The sequence below is a fragment of the Lissotriton helveticus genome, chromosome 3_2 (assembly GCF_964261635.1).
Source record: "Lissotriton helveticus chromosome 3_2, aLisHel1.1, whole genome shotgun sequence".
Lineage (NCBI taxonomy): Eukaryota > Metazoa > Chordata > Amphibia > Caudata > Salamandridae > Lissotriton > Lissotriton helveticus.
The window spans coordinates 406,561,777-406,574,331 of record NC_136062.1 but is presented as its reverse complement, the minus strand read 5'-3'; positions in this window follow the sequence as shown (position 1 = coordinate 406,574,331).

Here is a 12,555-nt window from a genome sequence, read left to right as displayed (position 1 = left end):
GCATTAGCTTGCCTCATCTTCACTAACGGCCCCACCAGACCGCCGGGGATGCCTGGTCTCACCCTGGAGATACCCATTAAGGGACCATCTCTCAGGGAAGCCAGGAAGGGTTTCGCAGCGGTCGAAGCGCCTTGGGACCCTACGGGTAAGTAGTGCGCTATATAAATGCCTATACATACATACATACATACGTGTATGCATAAATATGCTAATACATCCCCACTGGAGGCACACCTTGAATGCTCAAAAGAGTTTAACAGGTATTGATTCAAATTCGTTTTATTCTTATATTATGAAATATTCACGTTGAATTATTTTTCCAATGATATTAATGGCATATCATTCCATGGTTAGGTAATTCATCAGTATTACACTTATGAACGCGTACTTCTCCAATGCATTTCGGGATGTGCCCTTTGTCAAGGAGCGCTGAAAGGAAGAAAGGTCTGTATCAGGGTGGTGGAGCGGTGAAAAGCATGTTACAAAACGATGTATTACAAAGGGATTGGCGAGTGGTCAGACATTAACCCGTGTCTAAGGGGCAGGGTGCATACGATCAGTGACATAAAAATCAAAGGTGGGGATGTGAACGCGAGTGCAGTGATCCTCGAGGGAAGGGGCCAAAAGGTGAAGGGAAAAGGGAGGTATGCTGAAATCTTACTTCATATCGACGGTAGCGGTGCTCGCTACTGCGGCGGTGTGGCAGGCGTCCATGGAGTGAGCTGTGATAGCGGTTTGGTAAATACGGGCGGGTGGGTGAAACTGACGAGGGACTGTGTGGAAAGGGTGCGCCGTGGCGGCCATCTTAGAGTGGGGAATAGTCAAGAGGATCATATGTCAAGAGAAGGAAACATCAATATAACAAACATGAAAACAAACAGGAATAAAACATGACCTAGGGGTAAAACACAGTGAGAGACAAAGCAGTGCATATTTACAAGTAACAAATGTACTCAATTCGATCATTGAGACCATGTGGTTTAAGAGTCTGCAGGAGATAAATCCATTCCAATTCTCGTTTCAAAAGTACTTTGTGGTTGTCAGTTCCTTCTCTTTTGGTGATGGTTTCTAGCACTATGAACTGGAGTTGTGCGATGGTGTGGCGTGCTTCAGCAAAGTGCATAGCAATGTTGGATTTTTCTAGTTTTAACCTTATGTTGGATTTGTGTTCATTGAGACGCGTCTTGATTTTGCGCTCGGTCTTGCCAACATATAATTTGCCACATGGGCATTTCAGGGCGTAAATTAAGTTCATAGAGTCACAGGTAGCATCTACATGAAGTTTGATGGTGTTACCTTTCATGGGATGCTTGATGTTGTTGCCTTTGATTATGCAATTGCAGTGGTTGCAATTCCTACATGGTAGGGTTCCTTTGTGTTGTTTCGGTGTGGGTGTGGGTTGTGAAAGGATTTCCTTGAGGTTTTTGCTTCTAGTGTAGGCGAAAAGGGGGGGATTCTGAAAGATCCCCTGGAAATCAGGTTCAAGTTGTAAGATCGGCCAGTGTTTCATTATGATGGTTTTGTATGTGGACCTTGCAGATGAGAACTTAGAAACTAATACTGTGCGATCTTTCGTCTGCTTCGGAATCTTGGATAGGCTTTCGCTTCTGGTTGTTTTGTCAACTCGGGTGATGGCTTGTTTGAGGACCTGTTGAGGATAACCTCTATCAAGGAAGCGGTTGTGCATTTCATTGATGCGTGCTTGATAGGTTTGTTCATCAGACACTATGCGTTTGACCCGCAGCATCTGGGAATACGGTAGATGATTCTTCAATAATGATTGATGGAAGCTGGCAAAGTGAAGAGTGTTGTTCCTGTCGGTGCTTTTTCTGTATAGATCAGTTGTGAATCCATGTTCAGTTTGTTTAATCTTGACGTCCAAAAATGTAATTTCAGTGTCACTGATGGTCCAAGTAAGTTGAATACGTTGGTCTTTGGTGTTGAGTTCATTAAGTGCTAGGTTGAGAGACTCTTTAGTGTCTTTCCAGATGAGGAACAGGTCGTCGATGTATCTGACGTACATTTTTATTTTGTTTTGAAAAGTGGGATTCTGGTATATATGTAGATTTTCGAAGTTCGCCATGTAGATATTCGCATACGTGGGAGCGGCACAGTTTCCCATAGCCATTCCGGATAGCTGGAGGTACCATTGATTGTCTTGTTGGAAATAGCTATGATATAGAGTGTAAATCATTAGTTCCATGAGAAAGGATTGCATAGGTTCATGAATGTCACTGTTCAAAAGCGCTGATGCAATGGCTTCGATGCCTCCTTGGTGGGGTATGGAGGTGTAGAGAGAGCTGACGTCAGCAGTACATAGTATGAGGAGTTCATTGTCATTGGTGGAGATACTGATGAGCTTGTTTAAGAAGTCGGTGGTGTCTTTGATGTAGCTGGTGGTGCCAGTGACCAAGGGCTGTAAATATTTATCGATGAACTTGCCGGTAGGTTCATGTATGGATCCCTTAGTTGACACGATGGGTCTGAACGGAGGATCATGGAGATTTTTGTGTATTTTTAGGCACATGAGTATAGTTGGGCTCCTAGGGTGTTCTTGCAGTAGGTATTTTTTGGTGCGTTCCTCAATAATTCCTGATTGTTGTGCTATGGTCACAATGTTAGTTAAGGTCTCCAGGAACTCTTTAGTGGGGTTGTTGTCTAGTGGCATATAGATGTTGGAATCCTGAATATGTTCGAATAATCGTTGCGTGTACATAGTAGTGTTGAGGATTACCAGGGCCCCTCCTTTGTCTGCTTTAATGCAACGAATTTTGGGATTGTTGGCTAAAGCTTTGAGAGTGTCTCGGTCTTTGATGGTAAGATTCTGTTGTTTTCGTTTGTTTTTGAAGTTGAATTTGGAAAGGTTGTTGCGTACCAAATTCTCGAACAGGTCAATGCACTTATGACTGCTGGGAGCTTGATATGTGCTGGGAGGTCGGAGACCTCGGAGTTCATCTGGTTTGTCTTTGATGGTTGGTGGTACTATGTTCTCAAAAAAGTGACGTAATCTTAATTTTCTTGTGAATTTGAAAGTGTTGACTTCAAGTTCAAGCAAGTTACTATGTGCCACTGGAATGAATGATGTGCCTTTCTCGAGTAGATTGATTTGATGTTGTGGAATGATAGTATCAGAGATATTAATAACTAGGTGTTCTTTCTTGGTTTGGGATCCTTCCTGAGGGGATGTATTAGCATATTTATGCATACACGACTTATCTTGCATTCAGTGGCGTTTTCTGACGGAAACCCCTCCCACGAGAGCACCCAAAACCAACGGAACTTTGTTAATAAATTTTCATATACCATCGTTGTGCACCACCCACCCTCGCTAATTCATTATTTCGCAATCCTCTAAGAATAGGGCCATCCACCAAACCGGATTAGTGGTGGATGGTTGGGCTGTAAGGGGAATAAAAGGAGAAGTGGGGCGGAGGAAAAGGGGATCGGGGGATCGCGCTTTTGCGGAACTAGGGTCCTCACACACCCAGCAAGCTCGGTGTCATGCTTCATCATTTGGACCTGCTCCTCGTTGGACCGGCGCTGCAATGTGGAGAAGTGTGGCTCACTGGTTAGAGGTGGCAGACCCGTAAGCAGAGAACGGCCCGGGACCAGGGTTCAATTCCCGACGCGGCAGGGTTGTGGACCAGGGTCAAAACTGACTCGATAATTCTCGCCTCGGTGCCTACTCTAACCAGGCAACACACTCGGCAACTCTGGGCATTAAGCTTGCCTCATCTCTACACCGGCCCCCCACAGACGCCGGGGATGCCTGGTTTCACCTTGGAGATACCCAGAAAGGGAACATCTCACAGGGAAAACCAGGACGGGTTCCCCAGCGGTCTTCTGCGCCAGGATACTCCATGGAGTCGCAGTGCGCTGTACAAGTACATCCACATTTACATTTACAATGTCCAACGGGCACCCGCGTAGGGGCTCTTTATTGGAGATCTTTTGTTCCTTAGCCGTATGATGAAGTAGGGGTGTGTGGCCCGTGGTAGTGTAGATAGTCAAGTGGTACAGTGAGCGCGTGGGTGATTAAAAGGTTAGATAGTCCAAGTAGATATATTTATTCTGGTTGGTAATCCACCGTAGTAAAAAACAAAGCGGAGACCATTTATCTGATGAACTCACCTACATGCGATTACCAGGAAACCCAACGACACAATACACTACCATCTTGAAAGACATCGTGGATAAGGCACTAACCCTAGGTGTAATCAACCAGAGAACCAAGAATTTCTTAATTAAGACTAACCCAAGAAGTCCTACCATATATGCAGCTCCAAAAATTCACAAAAACCTCATGCACCCACCGATACGACCGATAGTATCTACTTGGGGCAGCATTCACCAACCTATATGTCAATATCTGGACCGCCTTCTCCAACCGATGGTACAATCTCTGACTAGCTATATCCGATATACTACAGATTTTTTATGTAAACTACAGAACATCAAAACAGAACCTAATAAAAAATGATGGTTATGCACAGCAGATGTAAGTTCTCTTTACACCTCAATCCCACACCAGGAAGGCATTGAAGCCATTGAACAAGCAATTCTCAAACTGGAAGTGGAAGTGGATGAACCAATGAAAGTATTTTTGATGGAATTAACTATGTTTACTTTGTATCATAGTTATTTCAAACATGAAGATGACTGGTTCCTGCAACTCGTAGGCACCAGTATGGGAAATAGCGCAGCTCCAATATACGCTAATACCTTCATGGGTGAGTTTGAACATACTAACATCTGGACCAACCCAATATGGAAAAACCACCTAAAAATGCACGTGCGCTACATCGATGATTTGTTCTTCCTTTGGAAGGACACTAAAGAAAATTTGGAACAAGCTCTAATTAATTTAAATTCAGTCAACCCACGAATCCAATTTACTTGGACAATAGACCCTCAAACTATTACATTTTTGGATACCCTCATCACATTGAAGGACAATCAAATCACAACTGATATCTTTCGAAAACCCACAGAACGCAATAATCTACTACATTACACAAGTTTCCACCAAACATCTTTAAAAAGACATTTACCCAAATCTCAGTTATTTAGGGTGAAACGTATTACATCTGACCCTGATGTAGCAAAAATAAGAACGGAGGAAATGCTTGACCGTTTTAGGGAAAGAGGTTACCCAGAACAAATATTGAACACAGCGAAAAACCAGGTACATGTAATTCAACGCATCGACTTGTTAAAACAACCCAGAGCCAAAACAGATAATGACCGGATGGTCATCGTATCTAAATATTTCAATGTGAGTCTGTTGTACAAAACATAATATTAAAACATTGGCCAATGTTACAAGTTGAACCAGATTTTCAAGATATGTTCAAATCTAGACCTTTATTTGCCTACACGAGAGGAAAGAACCTAGGGGAAATTTTAAAGCAGCCCAAACAAAATCAAATGACCTCACGAGGGACAAGACCATGCAACAATTGCCACAACATCATTCCAGGAACGAAAGTTACACATCCAATGAAAGGATATGACATACCATTAAGGGTAACAGCAACTTATGATACCAATAACCTCATATACCTACTCAAATGCCCCTGTGGCATGCTATACATTGGGAAGACTGAACGCAAACTCAAGACTCGTCTTAACAAGCATAAATCGAACATCAGAACCAAAAATCTTAAATCATCTGTAGCGAGCCATTTCATTGAAATTAACCGCAACATTTCACAATTTAAATTCATGGTGTTGGAAACCATTGACAAAATAGAAGGAAGAGATAACAGGACATTATTACAGCGTGAATATCATTGGATATATAGACTGAACTCGATTAAACCGTACGGACTCAATGAACGCATTGAGTTTGCATGTTACTTGTGAACTACCTATAGATTTATTCCAACCCATACTCTATGGGCGCTCTGTTCTGATACTCCAGTTGGCCCATAATTATGGATTTTACATATATCAACATGTAATTCATTTTATTTAAATATTGTTACAATGTATTTTTTCACATTTTTTTCACATTACTATATGATCGCCATTTAGAACTGTGATTTTTACACAATAGATCCATTTTACATTGATTTCTGCCACACTCCGGTGCAACCAACTCCAGTCCTATTTCTATAACCACGTTCTATAACCACGTTTACTAACCCACGTGACCGCATCACTTCCTACTCATAAGAAACCCGATTAGGGACTTTCCCCGTAATAAACACTTTCGCGAACCCGAGACTTTGCCGACCATGTCACCATCTTTTGAGTACACGAGTAAGTAAAACCTGCTTTACCACGACCACGAACACTTGGCACATTTGTTGCACGAGTCGTTTTAAAACTTTTCCATCACTGTTACTCAAACGCGTCATGGCGTATTTTTCAACCTTTGTTAACTTTGTGACCCTCACCAGCATGTGTTTACTATGCTCACTTTATTTCATTTCATTACCATATTTCTACACGGGATGAGCTGGCTTAATCACATTAAATCGTCTTCACATTACCATTATTTATACTCGTTACAGCATGTTATTTACCCCTGTCGATCACGAGACCTTCTAAAGCTTGATTTATTTCCTTCTCATTCTCTGTCACATAAATACTCACCCTATTCCGTTAAACCGTCGATGACTAATTGATTTTTTTGGTTGCCAATTAATTTCACGAGCCACATTAAGGTTATACCTTTAGTTATGAACTTAGTTATGTATTATTCCTTATGTGTGATATCATACTTAGAACAACATATGTCGTTTTTTGTTTAGATGCTCCCCGACGAAGGGCATAGCCCGAAATGCATCGGAGCTGATTCAATCATGTATAAAATGGAATTGAATATATGGTTTCAATGGAAACTTTATTGATTTTTGGACAAAACGTGTTATACTTAAAAAGGAGAAAATAAACTCTTCAAAATGATTTCAAACTATTGAAATCATCTTTTGAATAATAGAGGAGGATTTCACCACAAATTGGAGTGCCCTAAGGGATGTCATCAGTTTTCCACTGATCACACTTTGTTTACCTTTAGAATGACTGCATGATTAGTTTACATGTAGTGAGAACTGATTGGTTACACTTCATTAGAAGCACCATCCAGTGTAGAGGGAACTACCACTCCGCTTTGTTTTTTACTAAGGTGGATTACCAACCAGAATAAATATATCTACTTGGACTATCTAACCTTTTTTAATCATCCATGCACTCACTGCACCACTTGACTATCTACACTACCACGGGCCACACCCCTCAACTTCATCATACGGCTAAGGAACAAAAGATCTCTGATAAAGAGCCCCTTCGCGGGTGCCCGTTGGACATTGCAACGCCGGTCCAACGAGGAGCAGGTCCAAATGATGAAGCATGACACCTAGCTTGCTGGGTGTGTGAGGACCCTAGTTCTGCAAAAGCGGGATCCCCGATCCCCTTTTCCTCTTCCCCACTTCTCCTTTTATTCCCCTTACAGCCCAACCATCCACCACTAATCCTGTTTGGTGGATGGCCCTATTCTTAGAGGAACAGCTCCAATCTTTCTTGTTGAGCATAAATACCATGTACCTTTAAATGAGATGAAACTGGGTATGAGGTCATGTGACCAAGACCATGGACGTGGTTGAAACATATAGTCCTTTTCTGCAGTGTAAATAAACACTTCTGCAAACAGATCAGTGAGCTGGTGGAGACTTTGTTCTTGGATTCTCCTTGCTTTGCGAGATATATATATATATATATTTATTTATTTATTTAGTAGCTTGTAAAGCGCGCGGCTACCTCCGGCGGAGGTGTCCCGGCGCTAAGATTACCAGAGCATCCCCAAAGAGAGAGGCCTAGTTCAAATCCGAAAAAAGTGAAAAGGAATGCTAAGGCATTTAATTAGCGTTTAGTAAACAGCCAGGTTTTTAGTTTGCGACGAAAAACTGGCTCGGATTCAATGAACCTGAGGTCAAGAGGTAGGCTGTTCCAGAGCTTGGCAGCAGTGACGGTGAAAGTTCTGCCGCCACTTCGAGAGAGCCTGAATCTTGGGACGATCAGTAGACGAAGGCTGTTGGATCTCAAGTGTCTTACTGAAGATGAAATCTTGAGTCGTTTGCTCAGATAGGTCGGGCCAGTACCATGAATTGCACGGAATGCAAGAATCAGGGTTTTGAAGTCGATACGCCGGGCTATGGGAAGCCACTGTAGCTCATCCCGGTATGCTCTGACCGAATTACGGGCAGGGGTATTACCAATGAGACGAGCAGCGGCGTTCTGAATGATTTGCAAACGGTCAATCAGATATTGGGGGGCACCAGCATATAGACTATTGGCATAGTCTAGATGTGCCGTGATTAGTGCCTGGACAACCGTTTTGCGGGATGTTTGAGGAAGGTAGGGAAAAATCTTCCTGATCATGCGCAGTTTGTTAAAACAGGCCCCTGCAACTTTGTTGACTTGAATTCTACCAGACAAGGTATTATCAAATATGAAGCCAAGGTTGCGGGCAGCCTGCACGGGTGTGGGGGGAGGGTTCAAGACGGAGGGCCACCAGAGGGTTGCAGGGGGGGTGTTTTCTGGCTGAAGAAGAGTACCTCAGTTTTGTCGGTATTGAGGGCAAGATGATTAGCAGACATCCATGTGCAGATATTACCAAGGCAGTATCTAAAGTTGGAGAAAAGGGAGTCAGAATGGTCTCTAAATGAAAAGACAAGCTGAGTATCGTCAGCATAAGAGACCACCCTGACACCCCAAGACTCTACTACCTTGGCGAGTGGGGCCAAGTAAACGTTAAACAATAAAGGGCTTAATGCGGAACCCTGGGGCACTCCGCACAGGAGAGATTTGTCCTCTGATTCAAAAGGGTGCATCAGTACCCTCTGAGACCTGCTGGACAAGAAGGATTTGGTCCATGCCAGGACTGTACCACCGAACCCTAACTGTTGTAAACGGGTTACAAGTATGCTGTGGGAAACAGTGTCAAATGCAGCGGATAGGTCGAGGAGGACCAACATGGCCTCCTCGCCCCTATCCACTGATTCCCTGACAATTTCGGAGACCTCCAGCAACGCCGTCTCGGTGCTGTAGCCGGTTCTAAAGCCGGACTGAGAATCGTGTAGCAACTGATTCAATTCAAAATACTGCGCCAAATGTTTCTGTACCACTTTCTCCAGTACCTTGGCAGGTTTAGGCAGAAGCGATATGGGCCGGTAGTTGCAAAATTGTGAGGGGTCAGCGCCGGGTTTCTTCAGAATGGGAAGTAACCTAGCCTGTTTCCACACAGAGGGAAATTGACCATGGGACAAGGAGGTATTCCAGATGGAGAGAAAAGGATTGACTAAGACAGGGGCAAGATTGCCCATTACTTTAGCGGGGACAGGGTCCAAAGGTGATCCGGATTTGACTTTATGTAGCAGTGATAACGCTAGGTCAGGGGTTAGATCGCTAAAGGAGTTAAAGGAACAGTGGGAGGGGCATGGATTGTCGAAATAGTGGTTAAGAGGGGCGCTATCAAAGGAGGAGGAAAGTTTGATTATTTTGTTCTGAAAGAAGTCCGAGAGTCCGTTACACAGGTCTTGAGTAGGGGTACATTGGGTTAGCGTGGCAGGGGGATTCACAAAATCTTTCACAATGGTGAAGAGAGTTTTGGAAGAGTTCTGCGCCTGTTGAATGAGATTAGAAAAGTGGGCTCTCATCGTTGAACGTTTCAGTTTTTTAAATGTATTCAGGGCAGATTTATAGGCCAGTTTGGCTAGAGGGTCATAGTCCCGTCTCCATGTACGTTCCAACTGTTTGCATTTGCTCTTTTTCTCTCGAAGCAGGGGGGAAAACCAAGGGGCAGAGGGACGAGATCTGGAGGAAGTCAACGGGACGAGAGGGGCAACGGAGTCAAGAGCAGAGGAAAGGGCCGTGTTAAATCTTACAGTTTCTTTGTCAAGATCTTCCAAATAATTGAGTTGGAATTGAAAACGGGCAACCAAGGACTCACAGGTGACTTTGGTCCATTTGCGACCACGGTCTCTGTTAAGGGGAAAGGGGGGAGGAGGGGGAGGAATAGTGATAGTGAGGGGAAGAAGAAAGTGATCGGTCCAAGTCAGGGGGAGGGGGGAAAGAACGGAGATATCAGGGTGATTGGAAAAGATGAGATCTAGTGTGTGGCCTGCTTTATGAGTAGGGCCTTTGACTAATTGGGGCAAGGTAAGTCCTTGTAAAGTTTCCAGCAGGGAAGAGGCTTGTGTACAAGACGGGTTATCAATGTGGAGATTAAAATCCCCCAACACTGTAAAGTGGGAGTGTTTGAGTGAGAAATCTGCAATAGTGTGTACCAGGGCATGGAGAGAAGAGATGGAGGCTGCAGGGGGGTTATAGACCAGGATACCGGCAAAAAAGGTACTTGCAGAGTCCGTGATCGTAAAATGTGCAGCTTCAATAAGGCCGGAGTTGGGAATTTTGGTGAGGTTCAGTTTAAGGTGGGATTTCGCAATTACCGCGAGACCCCCCCCGGGCTTAGAGTTTTCACGGTTAATGCCTACGAAACAGTAACCGGGGGGTATGGCCAAGTTAATGTCCGGTTTGGACGAGTCTTTAATCCAAGTTTCTGTGAGAAACAATACGTCCCAATTGTGAGAGTCAAGCGATAGCCAGATGTCAGTGGCGTGAGCGGGAAGAGATCTACAATTGATTAAGGCAGCTTTAATAGTGACCGGGGGCTGGCCATAAACACTAAAGGGCTGATGAGGCGATTTGTGAATAACGGGGATAGTGAAGTTGCATTGTAGGCAGGAGAAAGCAGTCTCGTCCAGGTTGTAAGGTTTACAACAAGTTGTGGGGTTGCATGTGCCTTGACGAAGTTGAAGCAGTTGATCAGAGGTCCAGGCGATTTTAGGGGAGCGAGATGCAGGGGTACTGGCGCTGGGCGCGGGCCCGGCGCGGACGGGCGCAGACGGGCTTGCCTTAGGCGCGCCTTCGGCACGCCAACGGCGCGCCCGCTGCGCGGACGGGAAGAGCCCTTCTTTTTATCCAACTCCATCTAGCGGTGGGAGGAGGGTGGGAGGCGTCCAGGAGCTGGAGCGCTACCCTGCCTCCCCCCAAGATGGCGGTTCCGCGTTCTCCCGGCCGGCGAGAGCGCTGTGCTCGGCTGCGCCAGGGGAGAGAGAGCAAGGTCGGGGAATATATATATTCACAAGAAACGAAATCCAGCGAAACAGATTACTTGAGCCCACACAATCAATTCTAGCAGGTAAGTCTATTTCTTTTGCAGATAACGACAATGCGTTTCGACCACGTCCGTGGTCTTGGTCACATGGGTATACATTATGGCAACATACTTGCATAGTAGCATTACAATTACATGATTTTCTTTATTGCGCAAGGATCCGTTTCAATTTGGATTTTTTTCTCTTTGATGCTGCTTATGTTGTATTTACAAAAGAGAAAGTGCTAATATTAGTAAATAAAAATTATTGGTAGTTATTATCCTTTGAACCATTTAAGGATTTTCATAATTTATTTTTGTCAACCCCGGGGCACAAACTCCGGTTCCTTATTTCCACTCATGGTGCCTCAACCAGCAACGCTATTTCCTTGTGCTCATTGGTACACAGCCATTTTAGAAACCAAACTGAACAGACAACATGGTTACAAAGCATGGGATTTCACAAATGAACGAGTTGTAAAGTTTGTACCAAAGCGAAAAATACAAAAGAAATTGAGATGGCAAACAAAAAAAACTTGGAAGATTAAACAGAGAATATCCTACAAAAATCAATTTATGATCTATATAGTGGAGTTTCCCTGTCCGCTCAGATATGTGGGCAGCACCATATGTGAGCTGAAGAAAAGGATACTAGAACACGTTAGGGCAACAGTGAACACTGATAGAAGTAATGCCATAGCAAAGCATATGGAAAAAGAACACAGTGGGAATTGGAAACTACTAACTTTTTATGCCGTGGAACAGGTGGAGCAACAATCCTGTGGTGGAGACAGAGAAAAAATCCTGCGGCAAAAGGAATACAAACATATACTCAATTTTCGAACTCTAACCCAGAGAGGATTGAATCAAGATGAGGAGCTCCAATCACATCTGTGATGCAAACAAAAATACTTGGATCAAATAAAACGTGATGAACAAAAAATGCTGGGTGCTTTAAGTGATACTACATATAAGTGTATAAACTGACAACAATGATTTGAACACTAACCTCCCTTCCATTTGTTTTTAAATTGTATATATGTTATATTGAAACCTTCTATGTACTAAGGGCAGCAACGAATGAAGGGATGGTATACAATATAAGATTACTGTAAAGATATGTATTTAGAATGAAGGATAAAATGAGCTCAAATTACTGGCAAAGAATGTAGAAACAAAAGAAAGGGTGTAATTGAAGTAATACATGGGTACAGCCCATAGATGTGTCAGAGTACAATGGCCCACTGGAGGGCATTACTAACTCAATAAACACGTGTTCGTCATAAATTATGGTAGCGCAGAACCAGTAACATAACACCATGGGGCTAGTCAAACAGGCTCCCCCTTTCACTGCTCGCTAGTATAAAAAACCTGGTAAGGCACCCGGTTGGGAT